The sequence below is a fragment of the Coffea arabica genome, chromosome 6e (genome assembly GCF_036785885.1).
Source record: "Coffea arabica cultivar ET-39 chromosome 6e, Coffea Arabica ET-39 HiFi, whole genome shotgun sequence".
NCBI lineage: Eukaryota > Viridiplantae > Streptophyta > Magnoliopsida > Gentianales > Rubiaceae > Coffea > Coffea arabica.
This window is the reverse complement of record NC_092321.1, coordinates 62,046,372-62,057,899: the sequence shown is the minus strand read 5'-3', so window position 1 is coordinate 62,057,899 and position 11,528 is coordinate 62,046,372.

Here is an 11,528-nt window from a genome sequence, read left to right as displayed (position 1 = left end):
ATCAGAAGCGATGACCAAAGGTCAACTGACAAGACGAATATCAATGCAATAACATATCTAATATATTCCTGAAACACCTACAAAGACATAAAATAAAAGTATATATAAAGTTTTTTGAGGTTAATTAGAAGAAAAATAAAAAAGAAAGCAAGTTACCATTTGAACAAGTGCTGCGGTTTCCCCGGAAAGAGCTCACCTACTGAGCTCGACGTGCTGATGAGAAGAGTGTGTCCAAACCCTGCGAAACACACAAGAAAAGGTCTCTAGGGTGACTAACAGGAGAGTCCCGAGGTTGTACCCGGGAAAACTTCGACGGTCAAGTTAGTCTTCCGGTGAGTGGAATTCACGGGAAGTCATCCAAGAGGTCGGGCTGTCTTTAGCCAAGACTTCGATCTGTTCGATGCTTTTTTGGGGGACTACCTCCACCAAAACCTCTTTGTTCAGGTGAGCAAACGAGGAAGACGCCAGTTTTGACAGAGTGTTTCAGTAGGTCAGCTCGGTCTGTACAGGGTGCTGATTAAGAACCGTCAACTCCAACGCAGCGGCACCAGAATGAGTCGATATAGATTCAACCGCCACAACAAAATCTTCGATGACAGACAAAAACCCAGAAGACTCATTCCACACAGGATAGAACATGAGAGAAAGGCGACGCACCATTCATCCTTACTACTGACTACAATGCGCCCGTAAGCAAAAATAGCAATATACCCAGTCTGAAGCGCTAATCGCCTCCGACGAAGCCAACCAATGGAACGAACAACCCGATCGCTCCAAATAAAATTTAAAACTAAAAACGTCACAAGTGACAAAATGAAAACCAGAAAAAACATCACGAACTGTGGATTGACGCCAAGAATCAGAAGCGATGACCAAAGGTCAACTGACAAGACGAATATCAATGCAATAACATATCTAATATATTCCTGAAACACCTACAAAGACATAAAATAAAAGTATATATAAAATTTTTTGAGGTTAATTAGAAGAAAAATAAAAAAGAAAGCAAGTTACCATTTGAACAAGTGCTGCGATTTCCCCGGAAAGAGCTCACCTACTGAGCTCGACGTGCTGATGAGAAGAGTGTGTCCAAACCCTGCGAAACACACAAGAAAAGGTCTCTAGGGTGACTAACAGGAGAGTCCCGAGGTTGTACCCGGGGAAACTTCGACGGTCAAGTTAGTCTTCCGGTGAGTGGAATTCACGGGAAGTCATCCAAGAGGCCGGGCTGTCTTTAGCCAAGACTTCGATCTGTTCGATGCTTTTTTGGGGGACTACCTCCACCAAAACCTCTTTGTTCAGGTGAGCAAACGAGGAAGACGCCAGTTTTGACAGAGCGTTTCAGTAGGTCAGCTCGGTCTGTACAGGGTGCTGACTAAGAACCGTCAACTCCAACGCAGCGGCACCAGAATGAGTCGATATAGATTCAACCGCCACAACAAAATCTTCGATGACAGACAAAAACCCAGAAAACTCATTCCACACAGGATAGAACATGAGAGAAAGGCGATGCACCATTCATCCTTACTACTGACTACAATGCGCCCGTTAGCAAAAAGAGCAATATACCCAGTCTGAAGCGATAATCGCCTCCGACGAAGCCAACCAATGGAACGAACAACCCGATCGCTCCAAATAAAATTTAAAACTAAAAATGTCACTGTGGAAAAATAAAAATCAGAAAAAACATCACGAACTGTGGATTGACGCCAAAAATCAGAAGAGATGACCAAAGGCCAACTGATAAGACGAATATGAATGCAATAACATATCTAATATATTCTTGAAACGCCTACAAAGACATAGAATAAAAATATATATAAAGTTCTTGGTGGTTAATTAGAAGAACAATAAAAAAGAAAGCAAGGTACCATTTGAACAAGCGAGGCGGTTTCCCCGGAACGAGCTCACCTACTGAGCTCGACGTGCTGATGAGAACAGCGTGTCCAAACCCTGCGAAACAAACAAGAAAAGGTCTCTAGGGTGACTAACTGGAGAGCCCCGAGGTTGTACCCGGGGACACTTCGACGGTCAAGTTTGTCTTCCGGTGAGTGGAATTCACGGGAAGTCATCCAAGAGGCCGGGCTGTCTTTAGCCAAAACTTCGATCTGGTCGATACTTTTTTGGGTGATTACCTCCACCAAAACCTCTTTGTTCAGGTGAGCAAACGAGGAAGACGCCAGTTTTGACAGAGCGTTTCAGTAGGTCAGCTCGGTCCGGCGAAGCCGCAGCGCTTCTTCAGGATGCAAATTTGGATGAAAAATTAAGCTAAAATCATTAAAAAATGTAACAATAACCGGAGTACTTTTGAGTGCTAAAATTTTTCGGGACTTCCAGCCAGTCAACTTTTGCCGTTAAACATGCGGTTCCGCCAGCAAATCTCCTTCTACCAGCAGCCTCCACCCGTGGTTCACCCGGGGTAGAGGAAGGTCAGGCATCCAAGGAACGCTGTTGGGTCAGCACCAACGCACTGCAAACACAAAGTGCCATTTTAATTCTAAATCACAAATTCTAATTAAGGCAGTTTTTGACAGAAAAGCACCAAACGTAGAAGAAGATAAAAAGTTGGTCGCAGACCTACCATTATAGCTTTCGCCAAGATATACAGGCCAGCAGCACAGCTGGCCTGTACAGGGTGCTGACGAAGTACCATCAACTCCAATGCAGCGGCACCAGAATGAGTCGATATAGATTCAACCGCCACAACAAAATCTTCGGCAACAGAGAAAAACCCAGAAAACTCATTCCACACAGGATAGAACATGAGAGAAAGGCGACGCACCATTCATCCTTACTACTGACTACAATGCGCCCGTAAGCAAAAAGAGCAATATACCCAGTCTGAAACGCTAATCGCCTCCGACGAAGCCAACCAATGGAACGAACAACCCGATCGCTCCAAATAAAATTTAAAACTAAAAACGTCACAAGTGAGAAAATGAAAACCAGAAAAAACATCACGAACTGTGGATTGAAGCCAAGAATCAGAAGAGATGACCAAAGGTCAATTGATAAGACGAATATCAATGCAATAACATATCTAATATATTCCTGAAACACCTTCAAAGACATAAAATAAAAGTATATATAAAGTTCTTTGAGGTTAATCAGAAGAAAAATAAAAAAGAAAGCAAGTTACCATTTGAACAATTACTGCGGTTTCCCCGGAACGAGCTCACCTACTGAGCTCGACGTGCTGATGAGAAGAGTGTGTCCAAACCCTGCAAAACAAACAAGAAAAGGTCTCTAGGGCGACTAACAGGAGAGTCCCGAGGTTGTACCCGAGGAAACTTCGACGGTCAAGTTAGTCTTCCGGTGAGTGGAATTCACGGGAAGTCATCCAAGAGGCCGGGCTGTCTTTAGCCAAGACTTCGATCTGTTCGATGCTTTTTTGGGGGACTACCTCCACCAAAACCTCTTTGTTCAGGTGAGCAAACGAGAAAGACGCCAGTTTTGACAGAGCGTTTCAGTAGGTCAGCTCGGTCTGTACAGGGTGCTGATTAAAAACCGTCAACTCCAACGCAGCGGCACCAGAATGAGTCGATATAGATTCAACCGCCACAACAAAATCTTCGATGACAGACAAAAACCCAGAAAACTCATTCCACACAGGATAGAACATGAGAGAAAGGCGACGCACCATTCATCCTTACTACTGACTACAATGCGCCCGTTAGCAAAAAGAGCAATATACCCAGTCTGAAGCGCTAATCGCCTCCGACGAAGCCAACCAATGGAACGAACAACCCGATCGCTCCAAATAAAATTTAAAACTAAAAACGACACAAGTGAGAAAATGAAAACCAGAAAAAACATCACGAACTGTGGATTGAATCCAAGAATCAGAAGAGATGACCAAAGGTCAACTGATAAGACGAATATCAATGCAATAACATATCTAATATATTCCTGAAACACTTTCAAAGACATAAAATAAAAGTATATATAAAGTTGTTTGAGGTTAATCAGAAGAAAAATAAAAAAGAAAGCAAGTTACCATTTGAACAATTACTGCGGTTTCCCCGGAACGATCTCACCTACTGAGCTCGACGTGCTGATAAGAAGAGTGTGTTCAAACCCTGCAAAACAAACAAGAAAAGGTCTTTAGGGTGACTAACAGGAGAGTCCCGAGGTTGTACCCGGGGAAACTTCGACGGTCAAGTTAGTCTTCCGGTGAGTGGAATTCACGGGAAGTCATCCAAGAGGCCGGGCTGTCTTTAGCCAAGACTTCGATCTGTTCGATGCTTTTTTGGGGGACTACCTCCACCAAAACCTCTTTGTTCAGGTGAGCAAACGAGGAAGACGCCAGTTTTGACAGAGCGTTTCAGTAGGTCAGCTCGGTCTGTACAGGGTGCTGACTAAGAACCGTCAACTCCAACGCAGCGGCACCAGAATGAGTCGATATAGATTCAACCGCCACAACAAAATCTTCGATGACAGACAAAAACCCAGAAAACTCATTCCACACAGGATAGAATATGAGAGAAAGGCGACGCACCATTCATCCTTACTACTGACTACAATGCGCCCGTAAGCAAAAAGAGCAATATATCCAGTCTGAAGCGCTAATCGCTTCTGACGAAGCCAACCAATGGAACGAACAACCCGATCGCTCCAAATAAAATTTAAAGCTAAAAACGTCACAAGTGACAAAATGAAAACCAGAAAGAATATCACGAACTGTGGATTGACGCCAAGAATCAGAAGCGATGCCCAAAGGTCAACTGATAAGACGAATATCAATGCAATAACATATCTAATATATTCCTGAAACACCTACAAAGACATAAAATAAAAGTATATATAAAGTTTTTTGAGGTTAATTAGAAGAAAAATAAAAAAGAAAGCAAGTTACCATTTGAACAAGTGCTGCGGTTTCCCCGGAAAGAGCTCACCTACTGAGCTCGACGTGCTGATGAGAAGAGTGTGTCCAAACCCTGCGAAACACACAAGAAAAGGTCTCTAGGGTGACTAACAGGAGAGTCCCGAGGTTGTACCCGGGGAAACTTCGACGGTCAAGTTAGTCTTCCGGTGAGTGGAATTCACGGGAAGTCATCCAAGAGGCCGGGCTGTCTTTAGCCAAGATTTCGATCTGTTCGATGCTTATTTGGGGGACTACCTCCACCAAAACCTCTTTGTTCAGGTGAGCAAACGAGGAAGACGCCAGTTTTGACAGAGCGTTTCAGTAGGTCAGCTCGGTCTGTACAGGGTGCTGACTAAGAACCGTCAACTCCAACGCAGCGGCACCAGAATGAGTCGATATAGATTCAACCGCCACAACAAAATCTTCGATGACAGAGAAAAACCCAGAAAATTCATTCCACACAGGATAGAACCTGAGAGAAAGGCGACGCACCATTCATCCTTACTACTGACTACAATGCGCCCGTAAGCAAAAAGAGCAATATACCCAGTCTGAAGCGCTAATCGCCTCCGACGAAGCCAACCAATGGAACGAACAACCCGAACGCTCCAAATAAAATTTAAAACTAAAAACGTCACAAGTGACAAAATGAAAACCAGAAAAAACATCACGAACTGTGGATTGACGCCAAGAATCAGAAGCGATGACCAAAGGTCAACTGACAAGACGAATATCAATGCAATAACATATCTAATATATTCCTGAAACACCTACAAAGACATAAAATAAAAGTATATATAAAGTTTTTTGAGGTTAATTAGAAGAAAAATAAAAAAGAAAGCAAGTTACCATTTGAACAAGTGCTGCGGTTTCCCCGGAAAGAGCTCACCTACTGAGCTCGACGTGCTGATGAGAAGAGTGTGTCCAAACCCTGCGAAACACACAAGAAAAGGTCTCTAGGGTGACTAACAGGAGAGTCCCGAGGTTGTACCCGGGAAAACTTCGACGGTCAAGTTAGTCTTCCGGTGAGTGGAATTCACGGGAAGTCATCCAAGAGGTCGGGCTGTCTTTAGCCAAGACTTCGATCTGTTCGATGCTTTTTTGGGGGACTACCTCCACCAAAACCTCTTTGTTCAGGTGAGCAAACGAGGAAGACGCCAGTTTTGACAGAGTGTTTCAGTAGGTCAGCTCGGTCTGTACAGGGTGCTGATTAAGAACCGTCAACTCCAACGCAGCGGCACCAGAATGAGTCGATATAGATTCAACCGCCACAACAAAATCTTCGATGACAGACAAAAACCCAGAAGACTCATTCCACACAGGATAGAACATGAGAGAAAGGCGACGCACCATTCATCCTTACTACTGACTACAATGCGCCCGTAAGCAAAAATAGCAATATACCCAGTCTGAAGCGCTAATCGCCTCCGACGAAGCCAACCAATGGAACGAACAACCCGATCGCTCCAAATAAAATTTAAAACTAAAAACGTCACAAGTGACAAAATGAAAACCAGAAAAAACATCACGAACTGTGGATTGACGCCAAGAATCAGAAGCGATGACCAAAGGTCAACTGACAAGACGAATATCAATGCAATAACATATCTAATATATTCCTGAAACACCTACAAAGACATAAAATAAAAGTATATATAAAATTTTTTGAGGTTAATTAGAAGAAAAATAAAAAAGAAAGCAAGTTACCATTTGAACAAGTGCTGCGATTTCCCCGGAAAGAGCTCACCTACTGAGCTCGACGTGCTGATGAGAAGAGTGTGTCCAAACCCTGCGAAACACACAAGAAAAGGTCTCTAGGGTGACTAACAGGAGAGTCCCGAGGTTGTACCCGGGGAAACTTCGACGGTCAAGTTAGTCTTCCGGTGAGTGGAATTCACGGGAAGTCATCCAAGAGGCCGGGCTGTCTTTAGCCAAAACTTCGATCTGTTCGATGCTTTTTTGGGGGACTACCTCCACCAAAACCTCTTTGTTCAGGTGAGCAAACGAGGAAGACGCCAGTTTTGACAGAGCGTTTCAGTAGGTCAGCTCGGTCTGTACAGGGTGCTGACTAAGAACCGTCAACTCCAACGCAGCGGCACCAGAATGAGTCGATATAGATTCAACCGCCACAACAAAATCTTCGATGACAGACAAAAACCCAGAAAACTCATTCCACACTGGATAGAACATGAGAGAAATAGCAACGCACCATTCATCCTTACTACTGACTACAATGCGCCCGTAAGCAAAAATAGCAATATACCCAGTCTGAAGCGCTAATCGCCTCCGACGAAGCCAACCAATGGAACGAACAACCCGATCGCTCCAAATAAAATTTAAAACTAAAAACGTCACAAGTGACAAAATGAAAACCAGAAAAAACATCACGAACTGTGGATTGACGCCAAGAATCAGAAGCGATGACCAAAGGTCAACTGACAAGACGAATATCAATGCAATAACATATCTAATATATTCTTGAAACGCCTACAAAGACATAGAATAAAAATATATATAAAGTTCTTGGTGGTTAATTAGAAGAAGAATAAAAAAGAAAGCAAGTTACCATTTGAACAAGCGAGGCGGTTTCCCCGGAACGAGCTCACCTACTGAGCTCGACGTGCTGATGAGAACAGCGTGTCCAAACCCTGCGAAACAAACAAGAAAAGGTCTCTAGGGTGACTAACTGGAGAGCCCCGAGGTTGTACCCGGGGACATTTCGACGGTCAAATTAGTTTTCCGATGAGTGAAATTCACGGGAAGTCATCCAAGAGGCCGGGCTGTATTTAGCCAAAACTTCGATCTGGTCGATGCTTTTTTTGGTGACTACCTCCACCAAAACCTCTTTGTTCAGGTGAGCTAACGAGGAAGACGCCAGTTTTGACAGAGCGTTTCAGTAGGTCAGCTCGGTCCGGCGAAGCCGCAGCGCTTCTTCAGGATGCAAATTTGGATGAAAAATTAAGCTAAAATCATTAAAAAATGTAACAATAACCGGAGTACTTTTGAGTGCTAAAATTTTTCGGGACTTCCAGCCAGTCAACTTTTGCCGTTAAACATGCGGTTCCGTCAGCAGATCTCCTTCTACCAGCAGCCTTCACCCGTGGTTCACCCGGGGTAGAGGAAGGTCAGGCATCCAAGGAACGCTGTTGGGTCAGCACCAACGCACTGCAAACACAAAGTGCCATTTTAATTCTAAATCACAAATTCTAATTAAGGCAGTTTTTGACAGAAAAGCACCAAACGTAGAAGAAGATAAAAAGTTGGTCGCAGACCTACCATTATAGCTTTCGCCAAGATATACAGGCCAGCAGCACAGCTGGCCTGTACAGGGTGCTGACGAAGTACCATCAACTCCAATGCAGCGGCATCAGAATGAGTCGATATAGATTCAACCGCCACAACAAAATCTTCGGCAACAGAGAAAAACCCAGAAAACTCATTCCACACAGGATAGAACATGAGAGAAAGGCGACGCACCATTCATCCTTACTACTGACTACAATGCGCCCGTAAGCAAAAAGAGCAATATACCCAGTTTGAAGCGCTAATCGCCTCCGACGACGCCAACCAATGGAACGAACAACCCGATCGCTCCAAATAAAATTTAAAACTAAAAACGACACAAGTGAGAAAATGAAAACCAGAAAAAACATCACGAACTGTGGATTGAAACCAAGAATCAGAAGAGATGACCAAAGGTCAACTGATAAGACGAATATCAATGCAATAACATATCTAATATATTCCTGAAACACCTTCAAAGACATAAAATAAAAGTATATATAAAGTTGTTTGAGGTTAATCAGAAGAAAAATAAAAAAGAAAGCAAGTTACCATTTGAACAATTACTGCGGTTTCCCCGGAACGAGCTCACCTACTGAGCTCGACGTGCTGATAAGAAGAGTGTGTCCAAACCCTGCAAAACAAACAAGAAAAGGTCTTTAGGGTGACTAACAGGAGAGTCCCGAGGTTGTACCCGGGGAAATTTCGACGGTCAAGTTAGTCTTCCGGTGAGTGGAATTCACGGGAAGTCATCCAAGAGGCCGGGCTGTCTTTAGCCAAGACTTCGATCTGTTCGATGCTTTTTTGGGGGACTACCTCCACCAAAACCTCTTTGTTCAGGTGAGCAAACGAGAAAGACGCCAGTTTTGACAGAGCGTTTCAGTAGGTCAGCTCGGTCTGTACAGGGTGCTGACTAAGAACCGTCAACTCCAACGCAGCGGCACCAGAATGAGTCGATATAGATTCAACCGCCACAACAAAATCTTCGATGACAGACAAAAACCCAGAAAACTCATTCCACACAGGATAGAATATGAGAGAAAGGCGACGCACCATTCATCCTTACTACTGACTACAATGCGCCCGTATGCAAAAAGAGTAATATATCCAGTCTGAAGCGCTAATCGCCTCTGACGAAGCCAACCAATGGAACGAACAACCCGATCGCTCCAAATAAAATTTAAAACTAAAAACGTCACAAGTGAGAAAATGAAAACCAGAAAAAACATCACGAACTGTGGATTGACGCCAAGAATCAGAAGCGATGACCAAAGGTCAACTGATAAGACGAATATCAATGCAATAACATATCTAATATATTCCTGAAACACCTACAAAGACATAAAATAAAAGTATATATAAAGTTTTTTGAGGTTAATTAGAAGAAAAATAAAAAAGAAAGCAAGTTACCATTTGAACAAGTGCTGCGGTTTCCCCGGAAAGAGCTCACCTACTGAGCTCGACGTGCTGATGAGAATAGTGTGTCCAAACCCTGCGAAACACACAAGAAAAGGTCTCTAGGGTGACTAACAGGAGAGTCCCGAGGTTGTACCCGGGGAAACTTCGACGGTCAAGTTAGTCTTCCGGTGAGTGGAATTCACGGGAAGTCATCCAAGAGGCCGGGCTGTCTTTAGCCAAGACTTCGATCTGTTCGATGCTTTTTTGGGGGACTACCTCCACCAAAACCTCTTTGTTCAGGTGAGCAAACGAGGAAGACGCCAGTTTTGACAGAGCGTTTCAGTAGGTCAGCTCGGTCTGTACAGGGTGCTGACTAAGAACCGTCAACTCCAACGCAGCGGCACCAGAATGAGTCGATATAGATTCAACCGCCACAACAAAATCTTCGATGACAGACAAAAACCCAGAAAACTCATTCCACACAGGATAGAACATGAGAGAAAGGCGATGCACCATTCATCCTTACTACTGACTACAATGCGCCCGTTAGCAAAAAGAGCAATATACCCAGTCTGAAGCGATAATCGCCTCCGACGAAGCCAACCAATGGAACGAACAACCCGATCGCTCCAAATAAAATTTAAAACTAAAAATGTCACTGTGGAAAAATAAAAATCAGAAAAAACATCACGAACTGTGGATTGACGCCAAGAATCAGAAGAGATGACCAAAGGTCAACTGATAAGACGAATATCAATGCAATAACATATCTAATATATTCTTGAAACGCCTACAAAGACATAGAATAAAAATATATATAAAGTTCTTGGTGGTTAATTAGAAGAAGAATAAAAAAGAAAGCAAGGTACCATTTGAACAAGCGAGGCGGTTTCCCCGGAACGAGCTCACCTACTGAGCTCGACGTGCTGATGAGAACAGCGTGTCCAAACCCTGCGAAACAAACAAGAAAAGGTCTCTAGGGTGACTAACTGGAGAGCCCCGAGGTTGTACCCGGGGACACTTCGACGGTCAAGTTTGTCTTCCGGTGAGTGGAATTCACGGGAAGTCATCCAAGAGGCCGGGCTGTCTTTAGCCAAAACTTCGATCTGGTCGATACTTTTTTGGGTGACTACCTCCACCAAAACCTCTTTGTTCAGGTGAGCAAACGAGGAAGACGCCAGTTTTGACAGAGCGTTTCAGTAGGTCAGCTCGGTCCGGCGAAGCCGCAGCGCTTCTTCAGGATGCAAATTTGGATGAAAAATTAAGCTAAAATCATTAAAAAATGTAACAATAACCGGAGTACTTTTGAGTGCTAAAATTTTTCGGGACTTCCAGCCAGTCAACTTTTGCCGTTAAACATGCGGTTCCGCCAGCAGATCTCCTTCTACCAGCAGCCTCCACCCGTGGTTCACCCGGGGTAGAGGAAGGTCAGGCATCCAAGGAACGCTGTTGGGTCAGCACCAACGCACTGCAAACACAAAGTGCCATTTTAATTCTAAATCACAAATTCTAATTAAGGCAGTTTTTGACAGAAAAGCACCAAACGTAGAAGAAGATAAAAAGTTGGTCGCAGACCTACCATTATAGCTTTCGCCAAGATATACAGGCCAGCAGCACAGCTGTCTTTGTTCAATTCACGGGAAGTCATCCAAGAGGCCGGGCTGTCTTTAGCCAAGACTTCGATCTGTTCGATGCTTTTTTGGGGGACTACCTCCACCAAAACCTCTTGGTTCAGGTGAGCAAACGAGAAAGACGCCAGTTTTGACAGAGCGTTTCAGTAGGTCAGCTCGGTCTGTACAGGGTGCTGATTAAGAACCGTCAACTCCAACGCAGCGGCACCAGAATGAGACGATATAGATTCAACCGCCACAACAAAATCTTCGATGACAGACAAAAACCCAGAAGACTCATTCCACACAGGATAGAACATGAGAGAAAGGCGACGCACCATTCATCCTTACTACTGACTACAATGCGCCCGTAA